The sequence below is a fragment of the Phyllostomus hastatus genome, unplaced genomic scaffold (genome assembly GCF_019186645.2).
Source record: "Phyllostomus hastatus isolate PE091 unplaced genomic scaffold, TTU_PhHast_1.1 phas_contig_17, whole genome shotgun sequence".
Lineage (NCBI taxonomy): Eukaryota > Metazoa > Chordata > Mammalia > Chiroptera > Phyllostomidae > Phyllostomus > Phyllostomus hastatus.
In genome coordinates, this window is record NW_025333664.1 from 38297437 (window position 1) to 38318752 (window position 21316).

At 38.5% G+C, this 21316-nt stretch overlaps 1 protein-coding gene across 1 annotated transcript in view; it reads left to right on the plus strand.

Moving 5' to 3' along the window:
• The first annotated feature begins 358 nt into the window (after window positions 1-358).
• The window catches only part of ZNF133 (zinc finger protein 133), a 44259-nt gene continuing 23301 nt past the window's right edge, over window positions 359-21316 (plus strand). Inside the window, exons 1-2 of the mRNA XM_045833599.1 lie at window positions 359-668; window positions 1956-2029. The gene's annotated coding sequence lies outside the window, so the exon portion shown is untranslated. The remainder of the gene's footprint in view (window positions 669-1955; window positions 2030-21316) is intronic.

The window sequence follows — 21316 nt, forward strand, 5'->3', positions numbered from 1 at the left end:
CCCCTCTCCCAGCTTCGGTCTCGCCATGGGTTTAATGGAGTTAAAAAGATACGTGAATTGGACGAGACCACATCTATCCGGCGCTCAAGGGATACCTGGCACAGCTCTGTAATCTGCAGCAGGAGCTGAGAAATTCACTGCTGAACTACCACAGACCTTTTTGTCAATCCCAGAATCCTAAAAGTAGCCTCCTTTGACGCGTCATTTCTGCGCGCCGAGGGTCAGGCCCATTGCCAGAGACGGAATTCATTTCAGGCATCACTGGGGAGTGAAGTCTTTAGAGCGAAGGGGTTAGAGAAGCGCTGCAGACACGACGGAAAGCTGTACCCATGGCCCCGTACATGTTTTGTGAACGTGGTTTTAAGAAAAAAGAGGGGAAATCCAAATACCACAGTGGTAATTCTGCGACCGAACCAAGTTATACAGAAAAGCCTTCCTCAGAAGCCATTTGGAGCCGCTGGCTGTCTGCGCGCCTCTGGGTGCGCCAAGCATCCTGGGAGGTGTGGTCCTCGCGTCATACCGCGGATTTTGGGTAGTGTAGTTTCGCCGCGCTGCTGGAGTAGCTAGATTCCCCAGCTGGTAACTGGATTGACCCCTTGTTCTTTGGTGGCGCTGGTGAGTGAGGCTCCCGCGGCACCTTTACCTCAGCCGTGCTCCTGCTCTACAAGGTAGGTCTAAAAGGCTTGTCTGTGGGCTAGGGCTGAGGATGGCGCAGATGGCGGGGTGAGGAGGTAGTGGTGGGGACGCGCTGTCGTGGCTCAGGCCGTGCTCTACCGGATGTTTTATTTGGGGGTCTGGGCGCGCATCTCCAACCTGGGTGAAGCTCAGCCTTGAAGCCCAGTGGTGGTGGGTGCTGTGCTCCGGCATCTCATGCTAGAGTTCCTGTGTGTTAGGACATGTTCAGCCTTGGCCGAAATAACGATGTCGGGAGAGGAGGGGGGTCTCTTATGTCACAAGTCCGGGGGTTTTGAGGAACTGAGTAAGTAGGCAACTGAGTACCTCCCCGTTGTCTTCATGTGGTGGGATGGGGCCTTCCACTGGGGTTTTGCTGGGCAGCACCACTACCCCTCTGCTTTGCTGAGGCGGCGTGAGGGGTTGGCAAGCTTGGTCAAACATCCCTGATTTGGACCATGTGTTAGAATGGTCATTTTGGCGCGATATCAGGGTCTCAATTTGGCAGGCTGCCCCTGGGTTCGGGCCTTGAAGGAAGAAGTGGGGCTGGGGCCCACTGGGCAAGTTTTTCAAAGATCCGGAGGACTGTCACTGACCACAGGAATCACAGATTCCCACATCTCATGTGTGGCTAGACTTTGGGATTTTAAGTTTCATTTTAACTTTTTATTACGGAGAAATTTAAGACAGAAGTAGATAGAACTGCATAGACCCATCACCCAGATTCAATGTTTATCACCTTGTGACCACTCCTGATTTCATTTCAAACTGATACATTGAGGACCCTTACAACCCATAGTGGTTTCTTATCACTTCCCTGTTGAAGAGCAGGAATCTGGCCTCCACAGCCAGATTCCATCCAGGCTCTGTCACTTTATAGCTTTGTCCCCTTGGTCAAGAGACTGACCTCAATGTGCCTCATTTTTTTTATTTGTAAAATGGAGATAATAAATCATACTTCATTGGGTTGTGAGGATAGAATGAAGTAAAACTTGTACAGTTCCTGGAGCAGTCTCTTATGTACTAAGTGCCAGATAGATATTAACTTACTTATTAAGAGCAGTGCTGAGAGAGGATCAGCTCAGGGTCAGTGTCAGTAGCATGTTTGGGCAGGCAGTGTTCACAGCCCACATATCAGCTCTGTTCCCAGCAAGCTGCCCACAGTCTTTTCTAATGTGACAAGTCCATTCCTAATGCTTTTAAGGAAGAGGAAGCCCTATCCTATCTTGAGGGTATCCAGAGACTCTCTTGAACCCTTTGGTTCTCGTTCTGCTCTGCTACAGCTCCTGCCTACCTAGAGAGGATTGTCTAATCCTCCAAAGGGAGGACTCCTGGGCTCCTGACAGCTCAGCTTCAGGTAGGTTCCTACTTACCTTTTGCATGCTGAACTGCTGGTGGGTATCCTTTGCTCAATTTTGAAATCTCGTAGCCTATTGTATCCCATCCAGTGATCAGAGCCTCAGCTGGTTTCCCTAGGAAACAAGGCCTATTGTAAGGGTGATGATTTTCATAGGGACTGTTTTTCAGACCTGGTGTCCTCATTCATAACCTCTTCGTCTTTGCTCCAGCATTTCTTCTTTCAGCATTTGTTCAGACTGCTCACTTCCAGGGCTTGTCTTCTTGTGAAGTTATCAATATTCTGTTCCTTTTTCCATCTAGTGCCCCAGCAAATTGTCATATCATTTTACCTTAAAATACTTTAGTAGACATCTCTAAAGCATAAGGACTTATTTGAACACAATCACAGTTTTATTGTTACACCCAACAAAATTAGTATTTCTTTCCCCAATTGTTTGATTTTTTTTTCTCAGTCAGAATAGCCCTCCTCAGAAGTACAAGAGGAAGACATATCTGGAATTTAGCATGGTGTTTATCTCTGTCTCTGCCTCTCTTTCCTCCCATTTCTTCTGATCTAGCTGATCTAGATTAATAGGTGCAACTGCTACTGGTGGTGCAAGCTGGGCCTCTTGAATTTTCCTTGCCTCTTTTTTTCCAAAGCTACCTCCCATTTGTTTGGCCATTGTGTCCTCTCAGTTACACCTAAGTGGTATCCCTAGATTCCTCCTCCCCATTGTCTCTACTCCTATACAACCCTAGCTTCCTGTTTCTTTTCTACCTTCTTGTCCCTTTTTCTCCCACCTGTTGAGTTGGGCTCCTAAAGTATAAATACAATTATGTACTGCTTAATGATAGGGATACATCCTAAGAAATGTGTTGTTGGGTGATTTTGTCATTGTGTGAATATTATAGAGTATGCTTACACAAATCTAGATTGTATAAACCTACTACACACCAGGCTGTATGGTATATTCTGTTTCTTCTAGGCTATAAACCTCTACATCATGTTACTGTATTGAATGCTGCAGGTAATTGTAACACAATAATATTTGTGTAGATGAACATTCTAAACTTGGAGAAAATACAGTAACAATATAGTAAAAAAAGATAAAAAATGGTGCACCTGTATAAGGCACTTATCATAAACAGATTTTGCAGGATTGGAAGTTGCTCTGGGTGAGTCAGTGAGTGGTGACTGAATCTGAGGGCCTAGGGCATTACTGTCCATTGTTGTAGACTTTACAAATAATGTATAGTTAGGCTACACTAAATTTATACAACAACATGAGAGTAAGTCAAGCACAAGAGAAAATGATGCACTCAAGAAATGCAGTAAGCATGAGAGGTATGAGGCTGCTGCTAGCATAACATGGCATACTGTTTCACAGCAAACTTTTTTTTAACATAAGTAGAAAGAGGTACATATACTCTCAAACAACAATAAAAGTATAGTGTAGAAATATATAAACTAGTAACAGTCGTTTATTATCATGATCGAATACTTGTATGATACATAACTATGTGTTACACTTTTATGTGACAGGCAATACAATAGGTTTGTTTTCACCAGCATTACCATAAATACATGAGTAGTGCATTGTGCTATGACGGTGTTGCTAGACAATAGAAATTTTTCAGCTCCACTATAGTCTAATGGGACCACCAACATATATGTGGTCTGTTGACTGAAATGTCTGCAGAGCATGATGTACTAACTTGCCATTTAACCTGCTAGAAAGAGACCTAATACTTTGTTTAGCTTCTGTTCAAACTGCAAAGTCAGACTGCCCAAGTTCAAATCACAGCTTCACCATATTCTAGCTGTGCAGTCATTACATGTTACTTTACCTCTGAGCCTTATTTTCCTCATCTGTAAAATGGGGGTTATCAGTGGAGTCCACCTCACAGGGATGTTGGTTGTGATAACACTTGGGGATTATCAGTGGTGTCCACTTCATAAGGATTTTGGTTGTGGTAACATTTGTGATGAGGTTAAAGTGCCTGGTATGTAGGAAATACTAAGAAATTGTTAGTTAGAATTATTATTATTGCTTCCAACTTCTCCTCCAAGTCACCTTTTCAGTCTCCTGCCCTATACCCACTCTTGTCAGATCTTGTTTTACAGCTGCATGGAAATATATTCCATGGTATGCTTTTATTTTTCCATGTCTCTGCTTCAGCATAAACTATTGCTGATTGAGCACCAATGTGATCCCACTGTAGATCATTCCTGGATTTTCCTAGGCAGTATTCCCAGTCTCTCTCAGCAGCAGAACACTTGATGCATCAGGACTCCACAGCTCTCAAGCTGCATCATTACTGTCTGACTATCCCACTGAACTATGAGGTGGTTCTCTGTGGGTTGGGCACTTCATCTTGTTCGTTTTGGGTCACTGATACAGTACCTGGGACCTGAATAGACTAACTGGGTGATACAGTGTGAAGACATGAGTTATCTTTGCTGGTTGGGAGGAAAATTCACACAGGGAGTCTGATTGGTAAAGTGTACACTTGGCATTATTGGAGTGAACCGTAAATCACAAGTTAGTGAGTGTGGACTTGATGTAAGGGGAGAAAGGGCCCACTCAAGGGTTTTCAGGACAGCATTAACCGTAACTTGCCCCTCCAACTCTTGCCCTGTGTCTTTCCTTCCTGTTAGAGCTAAACTCCATGAAAGAATTGTCTATACTTGCTGTCTCTATTTCTACCCTTCCACTGTCCTTTAAATATTGCAGTGAGACTTTTAGCTCACCCACTAAAAAATACTCTTGTCGAGGTCACCAGTGCTTTCCCTGTGACTAGATGCCAGAGTCAGTTTTCAGTGACATTTTATGTAGTTGCATACTTCCTCCTTCTTAAAGTACCTTTCACATAGTTGCTTCTGGTTTCCAGCTTTTTCTACCTCATAGTTTGTTTCTCCTCTGTCTCCTTTGTGAGCTTCTCTTCTCCCAAATCCTCACTGTGAAAGGTCCTGGTTAATTTCTTAGACCTTTCATCTTCTCCAGCTACATTCTCTCCTTGGAGTCTCTATTCAATGTCAAGGCTTTTAATGCCATCTCTCTGAGGCTTAGTCTAGACCTCTCTACCTTCAACTCCAAATTCTAGTTTCTTACTGTCTACTTCATATTTCTGCTTAGATATCTCATGGGCACCTAATGTCTCCAACAGCAAACTGATCACCTCCTCCAAACTTGTTCACCCTAGTGGAGTATAGACAATTCTTTCAAGGAGTTTAGCTCTAAAAGGGAGCAGAGACATGGCAACTCCTTCCTTCAGATTGCTCAGGCTCAAAACCTTGGAGTTATACTTGACTTCTTCCTTGCTCTTACCCTCTATCCCCAATAAGCAAATCTGGGATCCAGACTCTTAACAATCTCCAACCTCTGCTGTTTCTACCACAGTCAAGGCCACCATCTTACCTGGATGTTTATAGCCTTTGAGTGGTTTCTGCTTCTTCCCTTGGCCCCCAAGATATTAATTAAAAACAGCAACTGCAGGAATCTTTAAAGTGTTAGTAAAATCATGTCATGCTCAAAATGCTCTAGTGGCTTCTTGTCTCAAAGTCAAAACCAGTATCTTACAAGACTAGATAAGATCTCCCCCCACATTTACCCTTGAACCCCATCTTTACCACTTTGTCTTAGATACACCACAGCAGCTTAGTGAACTGTCTCTCTACCATGCCAGGCTGACTCTTGCATCAGGGCATTTCCCTTGGCTGTTCTCTTGTCTGCATTGCTCTTTTTTCAAAGTTACTCATGTGGCTCATTTCCTTATACTTTTCAGAATTTTACTCAGTCACCTCCTCAGTGAGGCCTTCCCTAAATACTATTTAAAATCCCAAAACCTACTCAACTTCTCTTACTTCTTTTTTTGCCTTGCTGCTATATTTCTCTTCATCTCACTCATCACTTACTGATGTATTTTATTTATTAATATGTCCATCTCCCTCCCCCTTGACTTTAATATCAATAAGGACAAAAGTTTTTATCTTTGTTAACCTCTGAATCCTGTCTAAAATGGAGCCTAGAGGCCTCTAGTCAAGATGGTGGTATAGGTGAATGTGGTCCTTGCCTCCTCCCACAACAACATCAAAATTACAACTAAACTATAGAACAAGCATCATTCAGAACTGCCTGAAATCTGCTGAATGGGAGTCTTACAACTAGGGAATTGAAGAAGAAGCCACACTGAGACTGGTGGGAGGGGCGGAGATACGGAACAGGCTGGTCCCACACCCATGTGCAGCGGATAAAAATCAGGGCGTATATCTTGGCTGCAGAGGTCCCCCCCTAAGGAAATAACTTCTGGCTGTAAAAGCCATTGGGGATTGAGGCTGAGAGAGACAGAGTCTTCTGGAATCCCAGGCAGTTCCTCTTAAAGGGCCCGTGCATGGACTTACTCAGACTCACTCCATCTGAGCTCCAGTGCTGGGGCAGCACCTCAGAAGGCACCCAAGACATTTGAGTAATCTGGTATCAGACAAAGAGCTGGGGGGACAGCTTTCTCCCAGAGAGAAGTGCTGATAGAGGCTATTGTTCCTTTGATGAGCCCTCCCCCGTCGGAAGGCAGGCAGATGCCGTATCTGAGACTTCATCAACCTGACTCACACTGTTTGCCCCAGCCTGGTGATTCTCTGAGGCCCTATTCACCCAACTTTTAGGCCCACCCAAGCTGTTTCCAGTGGCTTTTGCATACAAATGGCCTGTCTTGACTCATGCTTTAGTGTTTCCTAAAATCTTTTAAGCAGCACTTGCCTCAGCATGCCCCGTGCCATTCACTAAATGACCCTAGGCCTGGCACTAGCAACAGTGGGCCTTGGTTCACAGGCTTGGCCTTGCCTGGGCACCTCTAAGATCAGCACAAGTAGCAACCATCTGCAGATCACTTTGTAGCTCATGCCAGGTGGACCCAGGCAGAACACAAACAGTGGCTGATGTTGGCCTGCACCTCTGTGGAGGCCCCAGAGCTAGCACACCCAATATGGACAGCTTCAGACCAGTTGAAAGACCACCACCCAACCACTCCATAGGCAATGTACTCAAGGGGCAGACTTGGCACTAGAGCCCCACTGAAGTAAGTCCTGCTCTGTGGGATAGGCCCCTGCACAGCTGATCTTCCATGGTGGTTAAAGGTCTTTGGTTGGCGGTCACAGCCAGTCTTTGCAGCTGACCGGCTTGGGGATAAGTCCCTCCCAGTGATGTGCCAAAGGCAATTAAGTCTCAACTATAAGAGGAGGATACGCAGCCCACACAGAGGTGTACCTCAAGTGCCCAGCTTGGGTGATCAGGGAAGCTGTGCCACTGGACCCTACAGAATACTTACTACCTAAAGACACTCTACCAAGCCCATGAAATGTAGCAGCTCTACCTAATAACATGGAAGCAAATACAGGGAAGTTGCCAAAATGAGGAGATAAGGAAACATGTTCAAGTGAAAGAACAGAACAAAGCTCCAGAAAAAGAACTAAACAAGATGGAGACAAGCGATCTACTAGATACAGTGTTCAAAACAATGGTAATAAGGATGCTCAATGAATTTAGGAGAAGAGTTGATAAACTTAGTGAGGACTTCAACAAAGAGATAGGAAACATAAAAGTGGAACAAGACAACATATAAAGGAACCAGTCAGAATTGAAGAATACATTAACTGAAATGATAGGGAATCAACAGTTGAGTAGATGAACAGAGGATCAAATCAGAAATTGGGAAGATAAGGAATCAGAAAAGACCCTAGTAGAATAGCAAAAAGAAAAAAGAATCCAAAAAATGAGGATATGTTTAAGGAGCCTCTGGGGCAACTTCAAACATACCAACATTTGCATCATGGGTGTACTGAAAGGAAGAAAGAGAGAGCAAGGAATTGAAAACTTACTTGAAAAAATAATGATGGAATCTTCCCAGACTTGGTGAAGGAAATACATATACAAGTCCAAGAAGCACATCAAACAAGATGAACCCAAAGAAGTGCATACCAAGACACATCATAAGTAAAATGCCAAAAAATTAAAGACAAAGAATTCTAAAACCAGCAATAAAAAAAGCAGTTTTATCTACAGTGGAGCTCCCAAGATTGTCAGCTGTTTCTCAACAGAAACAGTGAACCAGAAAGGATTGGCAAGAAATATTCAAAGTAATGAAAAGCAGGGATCTATAGCCAAGATTACTCTACCCAACAAAGCTAGAATTGAAGAACAGATAAGGAGCTTCCCAGATAAGAAAAAACTAAACCACCAAACCAGTATTATTTGAAATGTTAAAGAGTTTCTTGAAGGTGGATAGGGAAGAGAAGGAGGTCAAAAATAAGAATAACAAAATGGCAATAAATACATATGTATCAACAATTGAATCTGAAAAGCAAAATTAAGATGTGGAATAGAAACAGACTCATAGATATGGGAAACATTTTGATAGTTTCCAGATGGGAGGGCGGTTGTGGGATTGGTGAAAAGATGGAGGGATTATGAAGTAAAAAGTTAGTTGTTACAGAATAGCCATGGGGATGTAAAGTACAGCATAGGGAATATAGTCAGTATTATTCTCATAATTATATACAGTGTCAGATGAGTATGAGATTTATTGGAATGATCACTTAGTAAGTTATGTTATGTTTAATCAATTGTGTGTATACCTGAAACTAATGTAACAATGCATGTCAACTATAATTGAAAATATTAGGTTGCCCAAAAATCCGTATTTTTTTCCATGAAATAAGAGACACATTTTTCATTTTCACCAATTACTTTATTGAGTATGTCAGCTATCTCTGATGTGGTATAATGACTGCTCTCAATTAATGTCTCTGTTTAATCGCTGTACTTTAACTGGTATACCCGACTGTAGAGCATCATCCAGCAAGAAATCTCCAGCATGAAACTTCACAAACCACTTTTGATACATCCATCAGTCACAGAACCTTCTCCACATACCACACAAATCTTTTTTTGTGTTTCAATTGTGTTTTTACCTTTCTTGAAATAATAAAGCATTATATGCTGAAAATATTGTTTATTTTCTCCATCTTCAGTGTTAAAATGGCTACACAAAAATTCACCAATTCTGATAGTTTTTAAAATTTGTTTATTCAGAGAGCGGGAGAGAAATATCAATGTGTGGTTGCCCCTCATGCGCCCCCCCACCCCCACTGGGGACCTGGCAACCCAGGCACCTGCCCTAGACTGGGAATTGAACCAGCGACCCTTTGTTTGGCAGGCTGGCACTGAATCCACTAAGCCACACCAGACAGGGCTGATAGTTGTTTTTTTTTTTTTAAATGCATGCTGATATTTCATCTGTCACAATAAAATCTAACAAAATTGTTTCAAAAGAAGTTAGACAACTAAGAGCCATCGTACAGAAAAAAAACTAATGAACTTTGGAACAACTGAATTAAGAAAAAAAGAAAGCAGAACAAACTCTGAATTATGTTATCTAGGAGGAGATAGATATTGTGCAGGTAATCACCAGTATCTTACTAAACTTGACACTTGCTGTCATTTTGTGATCAATAAGTGTGATAATAGCTATTATTTGTTGAGCATTTACTGTAGTCAGTAACTGGTAGGTACCTGTTACAGATAATTCACATTTTCAGACAAGAAAACTGAGGTTTAGGAAGGTCAAACTGTGCCCAAATTCTTAAAGAATTTAAAGGATCTTCACTCAGTGATAGTAGAGAAATGTGAAAAAAGAAGATGGGTCAAATTAAATCTAGTCACCCATTGTTCTACTAGAAATATTATGATTAGGTATTTAGAGAGTTAAAAAATATTTAGTTAAATCTCTCCTAACCGAAGCCATGTTTCTTGCCATTATTTTTGGCCAACAGGGAGCTGGCTGTGGAAAGTGGATGTTTTTGCTCTGAAAAATCAAATGCAGTAGATTAAAACCAAGGCAAAAACAAAAAAAAAGCACCACCACAAAGTTTGTCTTTATCTTCATTTCATTCAAATTGAATAGATGCAATGGGATCTAGACTTTTTCATACTCATATTCTGCTTTGCTTCTTGGTTCTGGAGCAGGATTTCTGGTTCTGTTTGAATTTATTTTCCTTTCAGGTATCATTTGCAAGACATATGGAAATTAATATAGAGAGAGTATTTCTATTCAGTTAAGCAGTGTCATTGTCCTACTATGACATAAAACAATGCTATTTTAGCCCTGACCTTGTGTCTTGGTTGGAGCATCATTCTATGCAGCAAGAGGTTACCATTTCCATTCCCAGTCAGGGCACATGCCTGGGTTGCTGCTTCAGTCTTCTATTGGGGAATGTTCTGGAGGCAGCTGATCCATGTTTCTTACATTGCTATTTGTCTGTCTCTCTTCTCCTCTCTTCCTCTATCTCTAAAATCAGTGGAAACCTGTCCTGGGGTGAGGGTTCAAAAAATGCTATTTTATTAGCATCATAAAAAAACAACAACTTTTAAACATGAGTTTCCTTAACATCAGTGTACTTTTTTTAAGTCTAGAGGGAAGACAATTTACATTAGGAAACTGCTGTAATATTTAAAATGAAAGGTCATTTGAGGGTCTCACTTTTTTTCATCTCTTTCAATATAAGGGCAAAGTTAGATGCTTGATGTATGTTTCATTTATGTGTAATAAAGTACATGAAATAAAAATAAAATAGAGCCTATCTCACAGTAGGAGCTTAATCATTGAAACAATGACTAATTCAAAATGTGAATATAGAGCTACTCTGGGAAGAATGGATGAAGCCAACTGGGATGTTGGGAGATAGTTCCCAGAGACTCTGTCAGGAGGGACTATTGCTAGCTGATGTGATGCAAAAGAATTCAGAGAGTTCTCAGAGGTGCAATCAGTTGGCCTTGGTAATTGATTTGATATTGCAGGTAGGCAAATAGGCATGGTACCTGATAAGGCATGTGGATGATAGGAAAGATGCTTCTGTCATTAAGAAAGCTGAGAACAGAGCCCTGGCTGGTGTGGCTCAGTGGATTGAGTGCCAGCCTGCCAACCAAAGAGTTGCTGGTTCCATTCCCAGTCTAGGGCATATGCCTGGATTGTGGGCCATGTCCCCAAAAGAGGGCACACCAGAGGTAACTACACACTGATGTTTCTCTCCCTCCCTCCCTTCCCCTGTCTAAATAAATAAAATCTTTAAAAGAAAAGAAGAAATCAAGCAAACAGGATAGAGGAGGCACAGTATGTCTGGAAAGATTCTGATTATTGATTGCTGCACAACAAACAACTTCAAAACTTAGTGGTTTATAAGAACCAGTATGTTATAATCTCTCACGATTCCTTGGATTTACCAAGATCAGCTGGGTGGTTGTACTCTGAGTTATAGATGTGGCTTGTGGGCGAATATAAAATCTTTGGTTCATAATCTCTTTAAGTTTCTTGTAAATCTAGCTACATTGCTGCTTTGCTTTGAATGATATTTTTGCCATGTATTTTTAAATATAGATGGTAAAGTATATACAACATAAAATTTACTGTTTTTAACCATTTTAAGTGCATTGTTTAGTAGCATTAAGTACATTCATATTGTACAACCATCTCCACTTTCCATCTCCAGGATTTTTTTAATTCTTTCAAACTGAAACTTGGGACTAATTAAACAATAACTCCCATGTTTCCCCTTCCCCTACACTCTCTCTGTCATCATTTTACTTTCTGGCTAAGTGAGTTTGATTGCTCTAGGTACCTCATAAGTGGGAGAATATAATATTTGTTCTTTTGTGTCAGGTTTAGTTTACTTAGCATAATGTCTTCAAGATTCATCCATAAGCATGTGTCAGGATTTCTTTTTTTAAGGCTAAAAAATGCCCTATTGTGTGTGGGTGTGTGGGTGTGGTATCAGATTTTGTTTATCCATTCATTTGTTGATGGAGATGTGAATTGCTTCTGTGTTTTAGCTGTGTTTTAATGCTGCTATAAACATGTATATACAATTATATTTGAAGTTCTGCTTTCATTTCTTTTGAGGATATACCCAGAAGTGGAATTGGTACACCATATGATAATTACATTTTTATTTTTTAAAAAACCACTGTACCATTTTCAATACTGGCTGCTCCATAGTGCATTCCTACCAGCAATACACAAGGGTTGAATGATAATCTTTTTTTAAATTACAATTTACATTCAGTGATATTTTATATTACTTTGAGTTATACAGCATAGGGGTTAGACAGGCATATACTTTACAAAAGGGTTCACCCAATATTTCAAGTACACACCTGGCACCATGCATAGTTATTATAAAATTATTGACTACATTTCCTGTGCTGTAATTTACATCCAAGTGAAACCCTATGGTATTTGTCTTTCTCTGTCTGACTTATTTTGCTTGGCATAATATCCTCTTGGTCAATTTATGATGTCACAAATAGTAAGATTTCATTCTTTTATGGCTGAGTAGTATTCCACTGTATGTATGTACCACTGCTTTTTTATTCACTCATTTGTTAATGGGCACTTGAGTTGCTTCCATATCATGGCTATTGTAAATAATGTAGCAATGAACAAGGGGTGTATGTGTTCTTTTGAATTAGTGTTTTGGGTTTCCTCAGATATATATCCAGAACTGGAGTCACTAGGTCATAAGGCAAATCCATTTTTAATTTTTTGAGGAACTTCTACACTATTTTTCACAGTGGTTGAAGCAATCTGCATTAGGAGCAACAGTGCATTAGGGTTCTTTTCTATACATTTGCTAACACTTATCATTTATGGGTTTATTGATGCTAGTCATTCTGAAAGGTGTGAGGTAATAATTTCATTGTGCTTTTAATTTGCACTTCTGATAATAGTGACTGAAAATCTTTTCATATGTCTATTGCCCATCTGTATGTCCTCTTTGGAGAAGTGTCTATTCAAGTCCTTCGCCCATTTTTTTAATTGGATTGTTTGTTTTTGGTGCTAAGTTTGAGTTCTTTATAAATTTTAGATATTAACTCCTTAAAGATGTATCATTGACAAAATATTTTCCCATTCAGTTTGTTGTCTATTCATTTTTCCTTGGGTGGTTTTCTTTGCTGTACAAAAACATTTTAGTTTGATGTAGTCCCATTTGTTTATTTTTCTTTTGTTTCTCTTGCTCAAGTAGATATATCAGGAAAAAAATATTGCTAAGAGAAATGTCAGAGATATTACTGCCTATATTTCTTCCAGGATTTTTATGGTTTCAAGTTTTACATTTAAGTCTTTAATCCATTTCAAGTTTATTCTTTTGTATGCTGTAAGGAAGTGGTCTGGTTTTATCTTTTTGCATGTGTCTGTCCAATTTTCCCAGTACAATTCATTGAATTGACTGTTTATCTCATTTTATGTTCTTTGTCAACTTTGTGAAGTATTAATTGATCATAAAGGTATGGGCTTATTTCTGGACTCTCTATTCTGTTTCATTGATCAATGTGTCTGTTTTTATACCAGTACCATGCTGTTTTGAATACAGCCTTGTAGTATAGTTTGATATCAGATATTGTGATCCTTCTAATTTTATTCTTATGCTGAGGTTCTTTGGGGTCTTTTTGGTTTCATATAAATTTTTGGTATATTTGTTCTTGTTCTGTGAAATACGCCATTGGTATTTTGATAGGAATTGCCTTGGCTCTATAGATTGCTTTGGGCAGTATGGACATTTTAATGGTTATTTCTTCCTATCCATGAACATGATATATTTATACTTTTCATTTATTTGTATTTTTCTGTTTCATTTTCAGCATCTTAGACTTTTTCCAGGACATGTGTTTTAACCTCCTTAGTTAAATTCTTAGTAATCTTACTTCTTTTTTATGTAATCGCAAATGAGATTGTTCTTGTAGTTCCCGTTCTGCTACTTCATTATTGGTGCATAAAAATACAACTAATTTCTGGATGCATTTTTGTATCCTGCTACTTTACTGAATTCATTTATCAGCTCCAGTAGTTTTTTTGTGGAGTCTTTAGGGGTTTCTATATACAGTATTATGTCATCTGCAAATAATGACAGTTCTTCTTCTTCCTTTCCAATTTGGATGTCTTTTATTTCTTCTTGTCTGATTTTTGTGGCTACAACTTCCTCTACTGTGTTGAAAAAGAGTGGTGAAAGTGGACATCCCTGTCTTGTTTGTAAATTAAGAGAAATGCTTTTAGTTTTTGCCCATTGAATATGATGCTGGCAGTGGGTTTGTCATATATGGCCTTTATTATGTTGAGTTATGTTTCCTTTATTCCCACTTTGCTAAGAGTTTTAATCATATATGGGTGCTGGATTTTATTATATGCTTTTACCACATCTATTGTTATAATTATGTGATTTTTATCTTTCATTTTATTTATGTGATATATCTGATTGATTGATTTTTGGATGTTGAACCATTTTTGCATTCCAGGGATAAATCCCATTTGATCATGATGTATGATCTTTTTAATGTATTGCTGAATTTGGTTAGCTAATGTTTTATTGAGAAATTTTTGCATTTGTATTCATCAGGTCTATTAGCCTGTAATTTTCTTTCTTTGTAGTATCTTTATCTTGTATTGGAATCAGGATAATGCTATAACCTTGCAAAATGAACTTGGGAGTCTTCTCATCTTGTGTTTTTTGAAATAGTTTGAAAATGTTAGGTGTTAGTTGTTTGAATGTTTGGTAAATTTTACCTGTGAAGTCATTTAGTCCAAGACTTTTATTTGTTGGCTATTTTTTTATCATTGCTTCAATTTTGTTGATTGGATCCAGGCTGATCAATATTTCTGTTTCTTCTTGATTCAGTTTTGGAAGATTGTGTTTCTAGAAATTTATCCATTTATTTTAGGTTGTCCAATAAGTTGGCATGTAGTTGTTTGTAATATTTTCTTATAATCCTTTATATTTTCGTGGTGTCAGTTGTCATTTCTCCTCTTTTATTTCTGATTTTTTATATTTGGTTCCTCTCTCTCTTTTTCTTAATGAATCTGGTTAAAGGGTTGTCAATCTTCTTTATCTTTTGAAAGAACCAGCTCTTGGTTTCATTGACCTTTTGCATTGTCTTTTTTAGATTATATTTTATTTCTACTCTGATCTTAATAATTTCCTTTATTCTACTAATTTTGGGCTTTTATTCTTATTGCTTTAGGTATAAGGTTAGGTTGTTTGAGATATTTCTTGTTTATTGAGAACTACTTCCACTGTGTCCTATAGATTTTGGGTTGTTTTGTTTTCATTTTCATTTGTCTCAAGGTATCTTTTGATTTTTTCTTCCATCTCATTGTTAACCCACTCACTGTTTAGTAATATGTTATTTAGCCTCTATGTGTCTGTGTGTTTTTTTCCTGTAATTGATTTCTAGTTTCAAGTTATCATGGTTGAGGAATATGCTTGAAATAAATTATTTAACTCTTAAAACTTACTGAGGCATTTTGTGTGTGTGTGTGTGTGTGTGTGTGGTCTCATATGTGGTCTGTCCCAGAAAATGTTCTATGTGTACTTGAAAAACAATGTATATCCTGCAGCTTTAGTATATATAATGCTGTGAAAATACCAAATTCACCTGGTCTAGTGTGTCATTTTAAGGACTCTGTTTTCTTGTTGGTTTTTTGTGTGAGGATCTGTCCACTAATGTCAGTTTATTACTGTTGATCTCTCCCTTTATGTCCATCAGTATTTGCTTTATGTATTCAGGTACTCCTGTTTTGGGTGCATAAATGTTTACAGAGGTTATTTTGTCTTGTTGGATTGATTTCTTTATCATTATGCAATGTTAGCCTTTGTTTTAAAGTCTGTTTTGTCTGATATAAGTATTACTTCCAATACTTCTTAAAAAAAATTCCACATTACATACCCTTTTGCATCACAATACCTTTTTTAAAAAATTCTGTTTGCATTAAATAATCTTTTTCTATCCCTTTACTTTCAGTCTGTATGTGTCTTTCATCCTGAGTTGGGTCTCTTGTAGACAGCATATATATGGGTCTTGCTTTCTTATTCATTTAGCTACTCTGTGTTTTGATTGGAGGATTTAATCCATTTACATTTAAAGTGATTTTTTCTTTTTGATTTTTTAATTGTTGTTCAAGTACAGTTGTTTCCATTTTCACACCACACGCCTCCCCACCCATCCCCACTTCACACCCTCGAACCTACCCCCTTTGGCTTTGTCCATACATCCTTTATACATGTTATGTTCCTTGATGGGCCTTTCCCTATTATCCCCTATTATCCTTCTCCCTCCTCCTCTCTGGTTACTGTCAGTTTTTAATAGTTATGTGTTTATTGACATTTTATTCTTTCTTAAAAATTTTTTATGGTTCAATTACAGTTGCACCCATTTTTCCTCCATTACTAGCCTTGCCCTGTCCACACCCCTTCTCCCGCATTCAATCCTCCACTCCCTACCCCTATTGTCCTTGTCCATGGGTCCTTTATATACGTGTTTTTTGATTTGACCCTTCTCCTTTTTTCCTTTGTTATGCCCCCTTGCACCCTCCCCTCTGGTCACTGTTCTTTATTTCCATAGTCTCTGGTTCTATTGTGCTTGCTTGTTTGTTTTGTTGATTAAGTCCCACTTACAGATGAAATCATGTGGTATTTGTATTTTACTGCCTGGCTTATTTCACTTAGCATAATACTCTGTGGTTCCATCCATTCTATCATGAAGGGTAGGAGTTCCTTCTTTCTTTCTGCTGTGTAGTATTCCATTGTGTATTTGTACCACAGGTTTTTGATCCACTCATTTACTGATGGGTACTTAGGCTGTTTCCAGCACTTGGCCTTTGTAAATAACGCTACTATGAACATTGGGGTGCATAGGTGTTTTGAATTGGTGTTTCAGGATTCTTAGGGTATAATCCCAGTGATGGAATTGCTGGGTCAAAAGGCAGTTCCATTTTTAATTTTTTTTTCCAGGAAATTCTATACTGTTTTCTACAGAGGCTGCCCAGTCCGCATTCTCACCTACAGTGTACTAGGGTTCCCTTTTCTCCACATCCTCATCAGCACGTTTTGCTTGTTGATTTGTTAATGATGGCCATTCTGACCAGCGTGAAATGGTATCTCATTGTGGCTTTAATTTGCATCTCTCTGATGTCTAGTGATGTTGAACATCCTTCATATGCCTATTGGCCCTCTGTATGTCCTCCTTGGAGAAGTGTCTGTTCAGGTCCTTTGCCCATTTTTTAATTGGATTGTTTGTCTTACTGGTGTTGAGTCATAAGAGTTCTTTATATATATGTTGGAGATCAAACCTTTGTCCAAGCTATCATTAGCAAATATGCTTTCCCATATGGTTGGTTCCCTTTTTATTTTGTCGATGTTCTCTGCAGCTGTGCAGAAGCTTTTTAACTTGATGTAGTCCCATTTGTTTGTTCTTTCCTTTATGTCCCTTGCTCTAGGGGATATATTGGCGAAAATATTGCTGTGTGGGATATCTGAATTTTTTCTGCCTTTATACTCCTCTAGGGCTTTTATTGTGTCATGACTTATATTTAAGTCTTTTATCCTTCTTGAGTTTATTTTTGTATGTGGTGTAAGTTGGTTGAGTTTCATTTTTTTCACATATTCCTATCCAGATCTCCCAACACCATTTGTTGAAGAGGCTATTTTCACTCCATTTGCTCCTGCCCCCTTTGTCAAATATTAATTGACCATAGAGCCATGGGTTTATTTCCGGGTTCTCTATTCTCTTCCATTGATCTTTGTGTCTGTTCTTATGCCAGTACCAGACTGTTTTGATTATAGTGGACTATAATATAGTTTGATATCAGGTATTGTGATCCCTCCTACTTTGTTCTTTTTTCTCAAAATTGCTGAGGCTATTCAGGGTCATTTATGGTTCCATATACATTTTTGAAATGTTTGTTCTGTGAAATGTGTCATTGATATTTTATAAGGATTGCATTGAATCTGTAGATTGCTTTGGGTAGTATGGACATTTTGATTATGTTAATTCTTCCAATCCATGAACATGGTATATGCTTCCATTTGTTTGTATCTTCCTTCATTTCTTTCTTCAGTGTTGTGTAGTTTTCTAAGTATAGGTCTTTTAACTCCTTGGTTAGGTTTATTCCTAGGTACTTTATTTTTCTTGTTGCTCTAGCAAATGGGATTTTTTTTTCTGATTTATGTTTCTGATACTTCATTGTTGGTATACAAAAATGTCTTCAATTTCTGAATATTGACTTTGTATCCTTCTGTTTTGCCAAATTCACTCATTCAGTCGAGTAGTTTTTTGGTGAAGTCTGTAGGGTTTTTTATGTATATTATCATGTCATTTGCAAACAATGACAGTTTTACTTCCTCCATTCCATACATTCCAAAGGCATTCCATTGAATGCCTTTTATTTCTCTTTCTTGTGCGATCGCTGTGGCTAGAACTTCCACTGCTATGTTAAATAGAAGTGGTGAAATCACACCCTTGTCTTGTTTATGACTTTATGGGGAAAGCTTTCATTTCTTGCCCACTGAGTATGATGCTCGTGAGGGTTTCTTGTATATGGCCTTTATGATGTTGAGGTATGCTCCCTCTACTCCCACTTTGCTGAGTGTTTTTATCATAAATGGGCTGTACGTTATCAAATGCTTTTTCAGCATTATTGATATGATTGTGTGATTTTTGTCTTTCCTTTTTAAAATGTAATTATATTACATTTATTGATTTGCCAATATTTTGCCATCTTTGCATCCCTGGGATGGATCCCACTTGATCATGGTATATGATCTATTTAATCTGTTGCTGGATGTGGTTTGCCAATATTTTCTTTCCTTGATGATTTAGCATCTATATTTGTCAGTGATATTGGCCTGTGGTTTTCTTTTTTGTTGTGTCTGTACCTGGTTTGGGGATTAGGATGATACTGGCCTCATGAAAAGAGTTTGGGAGTCTTCCTTCTTGGATTTTTTTGAATAGTTTGAGAAGGATAGGAGTTAGTGGTCCCTTAAATGTTTTGTAAAATTTTCCTGTGAAACTGTCCGGTCCAGGGTTTTCTGTGCCAGGAGTTTTTCAATTACTGCTTCAATTTCACTAGCTATTATTGGTCTGTTCAGGCTTTCTTCTGCTTCTTCATTCAGTTTTGGAAGACAGTATGTTTCTAGAAAGTTGTCCATTTCACCCAGGTTTTCAAATTTCTTAGCATATAGTTGATCGTAGTACTTTCTTACAATCCTTTGTTTTATTGTGGTGTCGGTTGCAATCTCTTTCATTTCTGATTTTATTTATTTGGGTTCTCTCTTTTTTTCTTGATGAGTCTGGTTAAATACCTGTCGATTGTGAATACCTTTTCAAAGAACCAGCTCCTGTATTTAGTGATCTTTTGAATTGTTCTATAGTCTGTATGTCATTTAATTCTGCTTTGATCTTGATTATTTCCTTCCTTCTACTTGCTCTGGGCTTTGTTGTTTCTCCACTTCTTATAGATGTAGGGTTAGGTTGTTTATTGGAAATGTTTCTATATTTTTTATTAGAAATACTTAGGTAGGCCTGTATTGCTATGAACTTCGCTCTCAAGACTGCCTTTGCTGTGTCCCAAAAGTTTGGGGTTATTGTGTGTTCATCTCATTTGTTTCCAGAAACTTTTTGATTTCTTCCTTCATCTCATTGTTAGCCTGTTCATTGTTTAATAACAAGTTATTCATTCTCCTTTAATTTGCCTGTTTCTGAGTTTTTTCCTTGATGTTGGTTTCTAGTTTCAATCATTGTGGTCTGAGCACAGTCTTGATAGGATTTCAATTTCCTGAATTTATTGAGGCTTGTTTTGTGTCCTATGATGTGGTCTATCTTTGAAGATATTCCATCTGCATTTGAAAAGAATGTGTATTTTGCTTCTTTGGGATGAAAGGCTCTATATATATCAGTTAAGTCCATTTAGTCTAGGGCATTGTTTAATGCCACAGTATCCTTGTTGATATTTTGTTAGGAAGATCTATCCATTGTTGACATTGGAGAGTTAAAATCCCCTGCCATGCTGTCTATATTTTTCTTGGAGTCCTCCAAAATTTTCTTTATATTTTTGGATACTCCTATGTTGGGAGCATATATGTTTACAATGTGTATGTCTTCTTGATGCATTCTCCCCTGGAATATTATAAAGTGTCCTTCTGTGTATCTTTTTATGGCCTTTGTTTAAAATGCATTTTGTCTGATAAAAGTATTGCAAGCATGGCTTTTTTTTTCCTGTCCATTTGCTTGGAATATTTCTTCCAACACTTCACTTCCAGTTTGTGCAGGTCTTCTATTCTAAGGTGGGTCTCTTGTAAGCAGCGTTATGTGCAGGTCATATTTTTCTTACCCATTCAGTGCTATTTCTGTTGAGAAGTCAGCTTCTAGCCTCATTGGAGCTCCCTCTTATGTTACCATCTGTTTCTCCCTTGCTGCCTTTACTTTTCTCTCCTTGTCACTGAATTTAGCTGTTTTAATTGTGAGGTATCTTGAGGTGGGCCTCTTTGCATTCATCTTGATTGGGACCCTCTGTACTTCCTGGACTTGTGTGAATTTTTCTCTCATCAAATTAGGGAAGTGTTGTGTCATTACTTTTTCATTTAGGTTTTCTATCACTTGCTCCTCTTCTTCTCTTTCTGATATCCCCATCATATGGATATTATTACATTTCATGTTGTCCTGTAGCTCCTTTAACTGCGCTTTGTTATTTTTGAGTCTCTTTTTCTTTTCTTGCTCTTTCTGGGAATTTGTATCTATCTTGTCCTCTAACTCATTGATTCAATCCTCTGCTTCATCTAGCCTGCTTTTGATTACTTCTCGTGTGTTCTTCAATTCAGAAGTTGTATTCTCCATTTCTTCCTGGCGCTTATTGATAGTTTCTATGTCCTTTTTCATGCTCATGTAGTTTTCAGTAAGTTCCTTCAGTAACTTCCCTATAGTTCTTTGCAATTGTTAATGAACTCATTGAACTTACTTTTAACCATTGTTTTGAACTCAATGTCTGATATTTACTTGCCTCTATATCATTTAGTACTCTTTATTGGGATTTCTCCTTTCATTTTTGATTAGGGGTTGTTTCTTTGTCTCCTCATTTTAGGGGAGACTCTTCTTGTTTGTTTCTGCTTCTCAAATTGATCTGCTTTGACTTCTTTTCTTTGTGGTGTGAACTTCTATGGTAGGAGACCTGTGGCATTCTATGGTGCCATCTCCTGATCTGAATTTGATGCTCATGGGATTCCCTTTATGCTGTTTATGTTGGATCTCTGGATGTAATTGGGTTTTAATTGTTTTTGGGGTTTTTTTTGGTGTGTCCTTTCCTTCAGCTGACTGACTGAGCTTCTTTCCATTCACAACACCTTATATGTTATTTTACAGGCCCTGCCAGAACAAGTACACTGCCCAGGAAACAAACCCATACCCACAGAAATAACTGCCACCCACAGTCC